Source organism: Lissotriton vulgaris, chromosome 8, assembly GCF_964263255.1.
Source record: "Lissotriton vulgaris chromosome 8, aLisVul1.2, whole genome shotgun sequence".
NCBI classification, from domain to species: domain Eukaryota; kingdom Metazoa; phylum Chordata; class Amphibia; order Caudata; family Salamandridae; genus Lissotriton; species Lissotriton vulgaris.
The window spans coordinates 229,777,454-229,791,154 of NC_141696.1; the positions used below are offsets into that span (position 1 = coordinate 229,777,454).

Sequence of the window (13,701 nt, forward strand, 5' to 3'; positions counted from 1 at the left end):
ACACACCTTAATGGACGTCACAGTTCAAAGCCCTGGAAAAAGAGCTAGAAAACCACTTTTCCGCTTGTTTTTACTACCACTGTGTGATATCGGCTCCTCACCGGGAGACCGTGTGATGGGAACAGATATTGTGTGTCACACGGTGGCACCGTGTGAGTTAGCAGGTATGGTATTCGTTTGGAAGACTTGCCGACTACTGTTCTGCAGCTGCCGAAGTATGCTTGCTTGATAGAGTTGCCATCTATCAGTCAGAAATAAGCATATGAAGTTCCTCTAAAGTTGCTGTTTTTCGATTTGCCTTCTTGAATTTTTAGAAAATGTAGTGTAGTAATGAAGGGCGGCTATCCATGGGGTTTGCTGGCCATTGGTTGTAAGCAAATCAAGGTAATGCAGCTTTTAGTTTTTCAGTTTCACAGGAAAGCTGCTGAAAGGCAAGGTTTTTGTCATCCCATGTTTGATGGCTATTACTGAAAACCATTGCCCTTGTGAGTGTGTACTATTTGAATTTCTTCTCCATTACCTGCTACAACAAGATTGTGGTACACATTTGTGCATGAAGCTACCGTAAGGTATGTATAGGCTTTCCTGTTTTCAGTTTCTATTTTTGGTAAATTCTGGTGGTGTTTTTTCAGTGTTTTCCAGTGATTTCAATACCTCAAAAAAACTGTGCTTTTCAGTGGTTACTCGTTTTCGCGCCATAAAAAACAACTGAAACAGTGTTTTACCGGTGTTTATGGAACGCTTTGCTTTTATTATTGCTTGTTTCTCAAAGACATTTAATGCAACCATCTATGCTACACCTAGTCAAGGAATCCCTCAACAGAGGCCCTACAGAAGGTGCTTAACTACCAATTCTAAGGGTAAAAGCATTGGTCTGATGCCTTCTGTGCTGCAGCACATTCCTCCCACAGACACGTATAAATAAATGACTGCCAGAAAGGTGCTTGTGAAGAGGTGGATGTGGTTGTCTGTCTTAGAGTGCGAGAATGCTGCGGGTATGAGAGTAGGTGGGGTAGTGTTGTGGTAGATTGGTGCACGTGCTGGTTGGTATGAATGCCGCTGTCATTTCTGCGGTCAACAGTTTCCCTGCATACCCAGGCCAACAAGCTATCGGTCTGGAATCTGAGGATGTGCCGGTTAATTTTGTGCAGGTTCTTTGTCCATTTTTGTATCTTTATTTTTAAAGCGACATCCTCAGCCTGCTATCCCCTCCCTCAGCCTCCGTTTCCTGAGCTCAGAAGCAGTTCAGGCCTGAGATAAGGATCGCGCAGACGGGTCAAGGTGTGAGCGGCTTGTGTTGGCGTTTCCGCTTTGCTTCACCACCCCAGACCCTGGCGCCACCTGCACATAAAATATCAAAGTGCTGTTGTTTGTAATGGGGGCACTTTGCAGCCAGCCTTTGTCTTGTGATGGGACAGGATGTGGGTGTTTTTTTGTTTGTTTTTTACAGAGTTTTATATAGCGCAAACTTGACCCAGAATCAGGTATCAGAGCGCCTTACATAGCACCAGTTGCATTACATTAGGACACATTCAATTGTTTTAGGCACAGGGAGATTAAGTAATTTGCCCACAATCACAGGATGTTCAGCGTCATTGCCGAGACTCGAACCCGGTTTCCCAGATTTGAGGTCAACAGCTCTAGCCGTTAGGCCAACTCCTTTCCCTAAATATAGACACACACACATATTTTCTGTACATACGTTTGTCACTGCATTGGCCCCTGAGTATGTAAGATAAGATAACAATTTTATTTGCATGATTACTTAAAACCGTTGCAATAAAATAAATAACAGAAGTGTCTTGACATTTCATAAGTTAGGACTGAAAGTTGCAATTTGATTTTTGTACAAAGTAGTTATACTAGATTTGCACCCAGTATAAGGAAAACATTTTTTAATGAATGTGTTGTATTTAAAAGATATTAAAAAACGTAAATGGAAATTCAGTAATATAAAAGTTAATAGTTGACACTCCAATAAAATAAGAGCAAATGTTCTTCTCTAGACAACCGAGCTTATGTTTGCTGGTGAAAATGGAAAATAAATTCAGCCTTGTTCAGTGCAGGGGGCTCCAAAGAGATACAGATGCTCTGCAACAGATATTGATGCAAGGTACCGCATTAACAGATATAAGCACTGTGCCAACAGATAGAAAAGTGTAGCAGCATATGAAAGGTGCATCACCATCGTTGACCTACTCTAGAACCTTTTTTAAAAAAGACATAACCGCATATGTCAATTTCAAAGCTATTGACAGAATTGCAGGTAATATAAACAAGCTTTCGGCCCCTAATCACTGAATACGTAGCACAAATATAAATCTTGGTTGGTGCACATGACCTCTTCAAATGCTGCATTTTTTGGGATTCCGTGAAGTTGTTTGCACACAACATGCTCTGCCAGAGAGGGATGCGGGGTGACCTGCATGTTATTCTATGCGCACTGTATCTGTAAGTAGGGTGTTCACTTTAACTTGCTATTATACGGTAACATTATTTTATTATCGTTCCCTTTCAGGGTATTGGTTATTATAATGGCACTATTTCCTGTCATACTGGGAGCTGGTACTTGAGCGGACAGTCAGTCCCGTCCCCCCACCCACCCCCGCTACGTCACTAGGTCGAGGCTTTAAACTAAACTAGTTGAGTGCAAGATTCTCTGGCTGGTTTAATTAGGCGCTACCGGCGCCCGACACAACCCACTGAACGCACAAAGGCCACAAATCAGTCCCCCCCGCCGCCCCCCCCGCGCGTATTCACACCCTCCTTTGTTGCCCCCCGTAACCTAAAGACCAAGGCCCAGCAGGGGATCACACTGCTACTTGCCAAGCAGGCCCCACGAAGCAGGGGGCCGAGGCAAGAATTCCCCAAAGGCCAGAGCAGCACCGGGGCCCCCAGCCTCAAATTACAGCAAGTTAGGAGAGAACCGTGATGCTGGCGCCTCATTAGAGTGCCGTGGCCTGGCGGGGATTAGGGAACACTGTAAGTCTCTTGGGCCAGTTTGCAGAGGCCCAAAAAAAAAACGGCCCACAAGTGCCCCTGGAGCCCCGGCCCATCGGCCAATGCCCGAATGGCCACCTTCCCAATACAACCCTGGCCAAAACAACGTGTTGCAGTCTTGAGGCCTCCCGGTTCTGGCCTAGAGCAGCACGGCGCCATGCGGAGCGGCCGCTGTGAGACTCAGTGACTAAACTGATTCCGGTGACCTGCATGGACCCTGTGATCTGCAGGCCTGTTTGCTGGATTTTAATACTGTTGGGCCCGATTAGCATCGACATTGTCCACTGGCCGTGAGTGTGGTTGTGGATGCCAAACGGCCGTTGTTGTGATGCTGCCTGCTTGTCTGGACAAATGTTAGTGAATAACAAAGTCCGAAACTATACTATGTGATCTCAGGTTTGTACTGGCTGGGAGCGACAATGTGATACCAACAGCACTGTTCCTAAATTGCACCTGGCTGCAGTGCATAGTGAGTACTCGCATTGTGGATTGTTGTACTCAGCGATGGCGTACATTCGCTTTAATGAGAAATAATGAAATAGAAGATGAGAGCCCATGCTATGAACTGACTGGGGCCACCTGTAGCTTTCAACTGTCAATCCGCCGTGGATAAGACGCTAGTTACCGCCATTTTCAGCTGTGTGGGGCGCCCCGTCATACCTCAGATGCAGTGATTGCTCTCACACAGTAGCTCGGACACTAATTTGCGATGGGCTATAATGCGTGGCCCTGGTATAAGACACCTACACAGTGGATTGTACTGTCTACAAGGCTGCAACACATGCTTATGCAGCAGCATACATCTTACTGACTGTGCGTTACACTAAAATGTGTATTCTGCGACCCAGACGACGATAATCCGACACATGGAATTACCGATGCCTAGCTCGGCTGCTGAGTTTGGACTGCTTTGGCGCCCTCAAGTGGCGAAAAGGTGCAAATGGCCAAGTGGTGAATTAAATGTGAAAAATTCCGCATTACTCGGTTTAAACCGGGTCGGCTAATTTGCAGTCGGTAGGGTAATATCGGGGAGACTCGGTTTTAACCGAATTCCGAGCAGCCTAGGTATGTATCAGAGAGAAAGTAGATTCTCTGATACCTGTAGTGCTTGTTTCTAGAAAGAAAGTTAGGAAGCACTCTCTGCGGCACCTTTTCCTCACTAGTGTCTGAATGCAAGCTCTAGTAATGAATGGAGGTGTACCCACTATTTTTACATGTGTAAGGTTTCGCTGATACTGGCCTATGTGTGGCTAGCAAAGCTTCCCGTTTTCCATATGTTTACACCGTTGCGTAATTCATTTTTTAAGCACACTGGCAATACATCCTCACCAGAACTATTTACTATTGAAAACGGATGTGCATTTCCCCCCCGCAAGTTAACTTCAAGACCATGGAACTTTTCACTTTGAGAATGGATGGATGTTACTAATGGCTTTTTTTCCCTTGCAAAGTCTTAAAAGTGGTGTAGAAGTCCTAATTTTGGCAGAAAACTTAACGTGCTGAAAAGTTCATGAATTGCATGTGATAATCGCAGTATTTCCAAGAGTACAGATTGGCCCTATGCACACTCGTAGCCTTGAACCAAAGTTCACTGAAGCTGCGCTCTGAGGTCTTTTCTCTTCGAGCGCCGTTCGCTATATACTCTTCCAAGCCCCCCGTATTCTTCAGCTGGTTCCCATCAAGACAGGAATGGGAAGGAAACTAGTCGTAAGAGAAACAATAAACTGTTCATGACTTAGGTTGTCCTAATCTGGTGGTTGTCTTTGTACTGCTCTCCACACCTGCTCAGTGCAAGCCATCTTGCTAAGCATTGGCGAACATAAATGCATATTGTATGGCGTACATGGGTCTTCAAATGCACTTTTGGGGAAGTATTATAGAAACTTTACCCCAGTGTAGAATATCAGGGCAAATTCAGTTTCTGCTGTGTTGCTACTCGTGTAATGTGGAATGGAGCAAATACATTTGGCAACCAATCCAAATCAAAGAAATATTTTTGCACAATTAGGACTCTGCAAAAGATACAAACGGCTTTTTGCTTATACATTTTTTTTGTGTGTGTCAGACTTTAATAAACTGTTGTCATGGCACAGCTATTTGTTAAGGTAATTTTCCACTGTTTATGCTACTTATATAAAGACAATGGAACAAACTGATTCAGCCTGAACTATATTGTAGTCGCTTCCGTCATATACTGAGTTTTACCTATTATGTAAACACAGCACCAATAATATCAGTTTAGGTCTCGACAATCTGAAGGGGTGGCTGGAAAAACTCCCATCATTTAGTATAGCATTGACTACACTGAATCCAATTCATGTGAATGTGATACACTTATTAATTTAAGGACTATGATGGGGAACGTGACTTTGTGCTAATATCAGGAATGGAGGCAGAGGTGGCAACCAGTAAAGTGGGGCAATCAATGAAGCTATCACTTGGAGTTGTACGTTAGCAGTTCTGTAAAGAAGAACTACTGAAAAAAAGGAGACCCAGATCAGAGGTCTTAAAACTTTTTAGTTCCGAGCCCCCCTGTGTAGAATTTTTTTTTGCCGGGCACCCCCTCAAAAATGTTCACAATTATTCTATGAAACTGGCAATGTTTAAATATTTCTAAACGTATTTAAACATTGCAGCCAAGTTCTGTCACTGTTTTAGAAAAAAAAACAAATACATGATTTCCAAACATACTATTCTGGTGAGGAGAAAAACCTGCGCACACACAAATCAATGCAGAACTATAATAAATTCTTTGGTCTTGATTTCACAGCAACAACGAAGGACAGTTGGTGAGTGCAGCAATAATGTTTATTGCGCCAGCCGACACGTGTTTCATTGGAGTGGAATGCACTCGAAATCTTCAGGGCTGGAAATAAAAAAACTAAATATCATACTTTTACTGGTGGTATAGATCACCACAGATGATTCAGGTAAAATTCCAACAAAAACTTAAATTATTTACAAAAGAAGACTCAAGAGAATTCATTATTCGCCAACAATTAATACAACAGAACACGAGCAAGTCTAAGTGAGAGAAGAAAGGAAAACTAAAGCAGAGCGGAATAATATTAAGTAACTGGTCATACATTTGCACATATTTAGACATTTGTTAAAAGGCAATCAGCTTCATTGGTATGAATGAACCTGGTGTATACGTGTAAGTAGACAAAAGTCGAAAGAAAAGCCATAAAAGAATAGTGGAAACCGTGCGTGAGGCTAGAATGTTTTAAACAAAGTTTTTTCTTTTACAAAATTCGTGAAGCAAACAATCAGAAGAACAATCTGAAAATATCATTTTAGTCACCCAGTGCTCACCGGCGTAATAGAATAGGGGTGTGTGATAGTGGAGGGTAGTAGTGATTAGAGGACTGGTTTGGTGGCGTGACAAAATATGTTATGAGCAGGGGCACGTTGAACATATCCAAATGGAAAAGAAGAATAAACCCTGTAAATAATGAGAAATCAAGAATTGGTAAAGAGATCAGACAAAGATGCAGAAGCTCATCTCAACACTATAGTGAATTTCCCCTTCAAGGGGGCGAAAACATGGCTTACCCCACGACTGGTGATAATTCCAACCCAGTCCGGGTACAAAGGATCTTCAAGTTAGGTGCGCCAGTTGAGCGTAGAATACACTAGTTGAGAGAAATGCCAAAATTATAATACTGACAGCCTGTATTGTTTAGAACTTCCATAATGACTGGGTCGAAAGATTTTAAAAGACAGAACACAAGATACCAGATTCGTAGGTATATAATGAAATAGTGGAAAAGCGAAGGGCCTCTAACCTTAGGAGCAATAAGGCACATGAGGGTCAAGAAGAAGAACACACTGCCTCATAATCATGAGGAGCTATCTGTATCTTAACATATTCTAAATCGCATAAGGAAGAATTCAACAGTATTACGTGATGAGAAATGAATCCAAACAAGGAAAAAAGACCACTGAATATCTGGCCCTGTTCCACTTAGTTATGCATATAGTGCCAAGAACCTAGGACACCTATCTATCAATGGCTCTTTCAACTAAACTGCAGGTGCTTAAAGAAAAATTCGTAATGTGCACACACACCTTTTTTTCGGTTCTTTGAGGATTGAAATAGTGTTCTTGGCATCAAGGACTGCCAATGTAGTACTTTAGTAAATGCAGGACAACGATAAAAGAGAAATTAATTGTTCGTAGTTGAATGCTCGCTAGAACGTTTTCATCAGCTGTACTTAAACGTGGAAATCACTAATACAGAAAAAACATCGCATCCGTCGATGGTACAGCAGTGTGTGGGACTATTAAAAATTATTAGGCTCATCAGAATTTACGGGGTGATTAAAAAAATAATATCAACACTAACAATAGGAAATTGGCCGTGAGGATTCACGAGCCAAAACCAAATATAATGTAGTTTGAAACGGAAGGGGGGGCACTTATGCGGCCTTTGAAGGAGCAGTAATCCTCCGGGATGCCTCAATGGGCAAGAGTAGCTGGCACCGCCCTGACAAGTAAACAAACAACCATAGTAAGGCCACAATTGGTATAATACACGCCGTCACAAATTCACAGCGAGTCCTTAGTGTAGAGAATTCTGTGAGTCACAGGGGAAACTGGCGTACCTTGGACATCGTTCGGTCTCGCTTGTACTGGTGTTGTTGCTCTCTCCGGGTCTGGATCACGCCCGGAAGTGAAGCACCGTCAATTAAGTATTGGAAAAACGCGCCAGAAGGCGTACTGAACACTAGACCTGGCCAGACCGTTTCCGGCATAAGATGAAAATGATCGCCGGAAGTGAGTGAAAACTAGAAAGAGCGAAAAGACGCAAAGTTTAAAATGAAAGAGCTCCGATTGAGCATGATGCTTGAACGAAGCCGAAATAATTAGTAAATAAAATGTTCTCAGAATCAACAATATTGTTTTATACTCGAAATAGGCAGTCCAGATAGGTTTAATGGAAGAGTGTGTTTCTAATGGTAATGCGCAGTAATCGATACGATAAAACGCAAAGGTAAAATGGAAAAGCTCCAATTGAGTATCCCGGCCTAAACCAAGCCGAAATAGATAATAAATAAGGTATTCCCCAAGTCAACAATATTATTTTGTACTTGAAGTAGCCAGTCAAGATAGATTTGATGGTAGACTGTTTCTGATGGTAGTGCGCAACAAACGATACGATAAGATTGAGGTCAATCTTAAATTCGGATAGAGATTATAATAATAGAACGAAGAAAAGTGCAACAAGTTGATGTCAAATATGTTCTTAATTCCAAATTTATTTTGTACTTAAAATAGCTTGTCAAGATGGATTTAATGGAAGACTATGTGTCTAATGGTAATGTGCAACAATCGATACGATAAGATTGCGGCCAATCTTAAGTTCGGATAGAAATGATGATAAAAAATAAAAAGTGCAAAAATGTGGTTTCGAATATATTTCTAGTACTAGTGGTAAACTAGACGCAGGAACTGGAGAGAAAACAGTTATAAAAGTGAAAATAGTGTGACTTTAGAAGTAACAGTGACTAGTTTTTGCAGACGGTCGCTTAAATGACATTAGGGTAACATTTTTTGAACAGAAACAGTTATGATTAAGTACATTGTAAGGTTGGAAATAGTCATATGCACCCATAAATGAAACTTATTGGAAGCATAGGCCACACTGCTTAATCCCATGTACCTGTAAGTCAAAAATTCATACAAGCATGTGTTACAAATTGTATTCGCCTCTGTATAATTGTGATCGTAAAAATACTATCTACCCAATATGCGTTTACTTTGCCAAATTACATCTAGGATACCTAGCTACCCAGAGTCCTATTTCAGCCTTTGTTTCATCTATAATATACATATTGTTTAACCCAAGAAGAATTGCATCTCAGAGTCACAGTTCAACCCGTATTTCACTGAATCTAGACGCATTATCCATAAAGCCTCAGTTCTGCGAAGTTGTAGTTCTCTGTTGCCTCCTCTTGTGTGAAGTTTAACATGATCTATACCGAAAAATGAAATCTGTTTGTGTGCCCCTTGGGCTAGGCAAAGTGTTGCATGGATAGCTACTGGGTATTTTGGGTCTCCTTGTTTCACTGCTCTCACATGTTCCATGATTCTGTCTTTTAGAGGCCTTATTGTGCTTCCAACATATTGTTTCTGACATTTGCAGGTGATTATGTAGACAATGAATTTGGAAGTGCAGTTGATATGTGCTTTGCTGGTGTGTGTTACATTGTCTGGACCAGTGAACTTTTTAGTCTTGTGTTGTGCCCACTGACACATACTGCAGAATCCACACTTAAGAAAGCCCAATGAACGTTCATTCAGCCATACATTGACCTTCGGTTCTCTAGGTAAGGAAGGGCTAAGTCTAGATCGTAGAGTCCTACCTCTCCTGAACGTAATCATTAGACGTGTTGGGATGTTTGCTGCCAAAATGTTGTCTGTCTTGAGTATTTCCCAATGCTTGTTCAAGCTTTTCCTCAAGGTGGTATTGAGCCCATTATAATCCGTTAACATACGTATTGATCCATCTTCCTTGGAGGACCGTAGTTTTGTTTTCAGTGTATCTTCTCTCTTGATTTTGTATATCTTTTTTGTCGCTTGTTTAAGGGTGTTCTTATCATAACCTCTATTGATGAAACGCTGTTCCATGCTAATTTTACACTTTTCAAATTCATCATCTTTGCTGCAATTGCGTCTCGCTCTTAGGTATTCTCCAAAAGGGAGCCCTTTGATTTGGAACGGTGGATGATTGCTGTTGGCGTGTAGAATTGAATTGCAAGAAGTATCTTTCCTGAAGAGGCGACTTTGAAGTTTGTGATCTTCTATGTACAATTCAATATCTAAGAAGCTGATTTTCTCTTTACTATGTTCCAAAGTAAAGGACATGCCATATTCATTATTGTTCATATGATTCTTGAAACTCTCCAATTCTTCAATGTTGCCTGACCATATTAGAAGACAATCGTCTATGTAGCGACCCCAGTATAAGATCTGATTGATCCAAGGGGAGCCTTTCTCACCCCAAATGTAATCCATTTCTAGGCATCCCATAAACAGATTAGTGAAGGAGGGTGAAAATTTGGAGCCGATTGCTACGCCCTTTTTTTGTCTGTACCATTTATGATTGAATAAGAAAAAATTATTATCCAGAATAATTTTCATCATTGAGATCAGCATATCGTTGTGCACTAACTGAGAGGCAGGTCTGTTGTTCAGTATACGTTTGATCTCAAGCCTAACACAGGCTCGATGCTGGTGTAAAGAGACACCACGTCCATGGTCACTAGTGTCAAATCCCGTTGCCATTCTAGGTCAGAAAGTATGCTCATGATGTGTTTCGAGTCTTGGATGTAACTAGCCATAGTTGTTACCAAGGGACCTATGAAGACATCCACATATTCAGACAACCTTTCCGTCGGGCCGCCAATGTCTGAAACGATGGGTCTTCCCGGTGGGAAGGCATGGTGCTTATGGATCTTCGGTAGTGTGTATAGAATAGGATATGTAGGTCGATTTACTTTCAAATATGCCAATTCGTCATCGTCTAGCATCCCCGCACTGTGCCAGACTATTAGTTGTTTATTGATGTTAGTGGACAGGGGACCCATAGGATTATACCCTACTTCTTCATAACATGAAAGATCGTCCAATTGTGACTGGATTTCCTTGTTGTAGTCTACCAAGTCCATTATGACTACATTTCCACCCTTGTCCGCCTCTCGGATTATGATGGTGTTGTCATTACATAGGTCTATCAAGGTATGTCTTTCACCAGCCGTGAGGTTAAACTTGTGGTTGCACTTAGTTCTTGTTTTGCTATATTTGAAAGTTTCAAGATCTTCTAGAATTCTTTTATGGAAATTGTCAATAGCGTTGCCCCCCGGCAAAGTTGGTGTCCATTTTGATTTATTTCTAAGACCACTCGTCAGTGAATAGTCTATATCAATATCAAGGTCTACCAGTAATTGGGACATGGTGTGGGGAGAGTCCTCTCTTTCACTGATAGACAACAGCAAATTTGTCGCTTGTACATCCTGGATAGATGGAACATTAGACACATTAGCCAAGTTATTATTGCGAATTCTTTTATTGTCATTAGTAGAAGGGTTGCACAAAAAGTGCTTTTTTAGTTTCAAAGTACGAATGAATTTAAATAGGTCAATTTTCAATTTACACAGATCTCCCATTTCAGAAGGATTGAAACTCAGTCCCTTGCTCAAGAGACTGGTCATGTCTGTAGTCAGAGTTTTAGATGATAAATTGATGACCTGTAGTTCATCTGTTTGTTCTGTCAGTTCCCTGACCCCTTGCCTGACCTCAGTTTCTGTTTGTATGTGCTTGCCTCCGCCCCTTTTGCCTCTTCTGGTTTTGCCTGTTCTCCTACATTTGGACCTCTTCGCCGGTTCCCTCTCCGTGCTGTTCTTACCTCCTGAAAAAAACTTGATTGATTATTAGTACTCCTGGTACTAGTGTCAGTATCACTATCACTAGTGGCTGGTAGATTAAGCGAGGTAGAGCTCGTGGAGGAAACAGAGGCAGTCTCAACTCGTGTTGGTCCTTTCGGTTTGGGGTTAGTGGACACTATTGCATCATATTTTTTCGCATAAGTGAATACCCTCCCATTTATGTAATCTGTTTCGTCACGTTTAAGTTGACGTAATTTACGTTCTTTGATTTCTCTTTGATGTATGGCTAGCATGTCTTTAAGAATGGCATAGTTTTTTAGGTCTCGCCTGTCGATGCGCATGCGCATCGAGCAAGCGAGAGTATTGCGACTTATCCACTCTTTGTCTACACTGCAAGGAATCGTGGCGATTCCTTGCAGTGCCCGTGACTTTTAAGGTCAATGCGCATGCGCATTGAGCTTATGCGCATGCGCATTGACCTTAAAAGCGCGTGCGCGTGCACGTCCGTCTTTGTTTACCCGCTCTGCCCCCTCCCGCCGTGTCGCATTTCTCCTCCCACTCCCCTCTCTTCCTTCCGTCTAACGCCGTCTAACTTCCTTCCGTGTAACATCGCCGCAACGGTCACATCACTCGTCTTTCCTAACACTAAGGCTAACCCTCCGTCCTCCAAGCCCACCCCCCCCTCCCCCGGTAAGACTCCACGCGGTTTGCGTCCCTCGCGCAGCTCACCCGCTCCGCCCCCTCACCTTCCCGCCGTGTCGCAGCCTACAGCAAGACTACGTCTCAGTCCGCCGCGAGCCATGCTCATCTACCGGGCTGCAGGCACACTGATCCTGCCAGTCATTCCCACAGGCCGGTCGCAGCTCCCTCGGTGCCGCCCGTCCTCCAGCTGCAGAGCACAGCGTCACACGTATCTTGTGTGTGTAAAGGTGCCCCTCCGATCCCTAATATAACCATTTGAGGGTAAAGGGCTTCTCTCGGGTCACCATTTAGAGGTTAGTGGTGCCGAAGTTTAATTTTAGATAAAGAGAGGCCCCCAAAGATAAGGCAGTCAAGGCGCCCCCAGTGATCCGCTCACCGCGATGAGCCGCTTCCGCTCTTCACTCACCGGTTCAGGGAACGTTCAGGAGCTTTCAGGGCCTCGGGCGCAGGCCTCCTGACTACGTTGTTGAATGTGCCTGCCATCTCCATCAATCACCCCCTGTGTTCCCCGGCACTCTCCACTGTTACTGGAGGGACACACGGGAGATTGTGTGGCTCACAGGTCTTCCCCTTCGCTCTGAGTCTCCGCTGCCACTTCAGTGCAGTGATGTCAGGTAGAGGACCCTTGCCAGGCTCACCTCCAACACAGTGTCTTGGCTCCCTGGGGGCTTGCAGTTCTCCGCCACCCTCCCGATGCTGCAGCAGGTCCTCCGCGTCGCCCCGGCAACGGGCCCTCCACCTACGCCCTCTCCGACGCCATCTTGATTCCACGGCGGCCACCAGTCTGGAGTCTGATTCACGGCAATCCTCACCACTGGGGTATATCCCTCGCAGCGCCGACTGTTCCGCTGATTCCCTCAATCATTGAGAATTGAATCACGTGTTTTGGAGGTGGCAAGCGCTATGGATGCGCTCTCCTCAGGCTGTTTGGAATGCTTTTAAGATGGCAGCCTCACAATGGTCAGTCAGACTTCCAGCTGTCCCGCAGTCAGCATTTCTTCAAAACGGACAATGCGGGCATGTTTTGAAAGGTGCTGTGTTCCAATGCAGTGGGTCATCTGCCAAGTCAGATGATAGAAGCGTGGGTCCCGACATTTAGTCGTGAAGCTCCCAAGCAACACAGAGCTCTACAGAGCTGCGGCCATCTCACTCACCCTCAACCCCTCACTCACCCTCACTCACCCTCAACCCCTCAACATCAACCCCTCACTCACCCTCACCCTCACTCACCCTCACTCACCCTCACCCTCCCTCACTCACCCTCACTCACCCACCCTCACTCACCCTCACTCACTCTCACTCACTCACCCTCACCCTCACTCACCCTCACCCTCACTCTCACTCACCCTCACTCTCACTCACCCTCACTCTCACTCTCACTCACCCTCACTCTCACTCTCACTCACCCTCACTCTCACTCACCCTCACTCTCACTCACTCTCACTCTCACTCTCACTCTCACTCACTCTCACTCTCACTCACCCTCACTCACCCTCACTCACCCTCACTCACCCTCACTCACCCTCACTCACCCTCACCCTCCCTCACTCACCCTCACTCACCCACCCTCACCCTCACTCACTCTCACTCACCCTCACTCACTCTCACT

The 13,701-nt window shown here is 44.0% G+C and overlaps 1 protein-coding gene across 1 annotated transcript in view; it reads left to right on the forward strand.

Annotated features, from left to right (window-relative positions):
- Positions 1-13,701, forward strand: part of TIAM1 (TIAM Rac1 associated GEF 1) — a 499,324-nt gene that overhangs the window by 289,816 nt on the left and 195,807 nt on the right. The gene's annotated exons all lie outside the window — the stretch shown is intronic.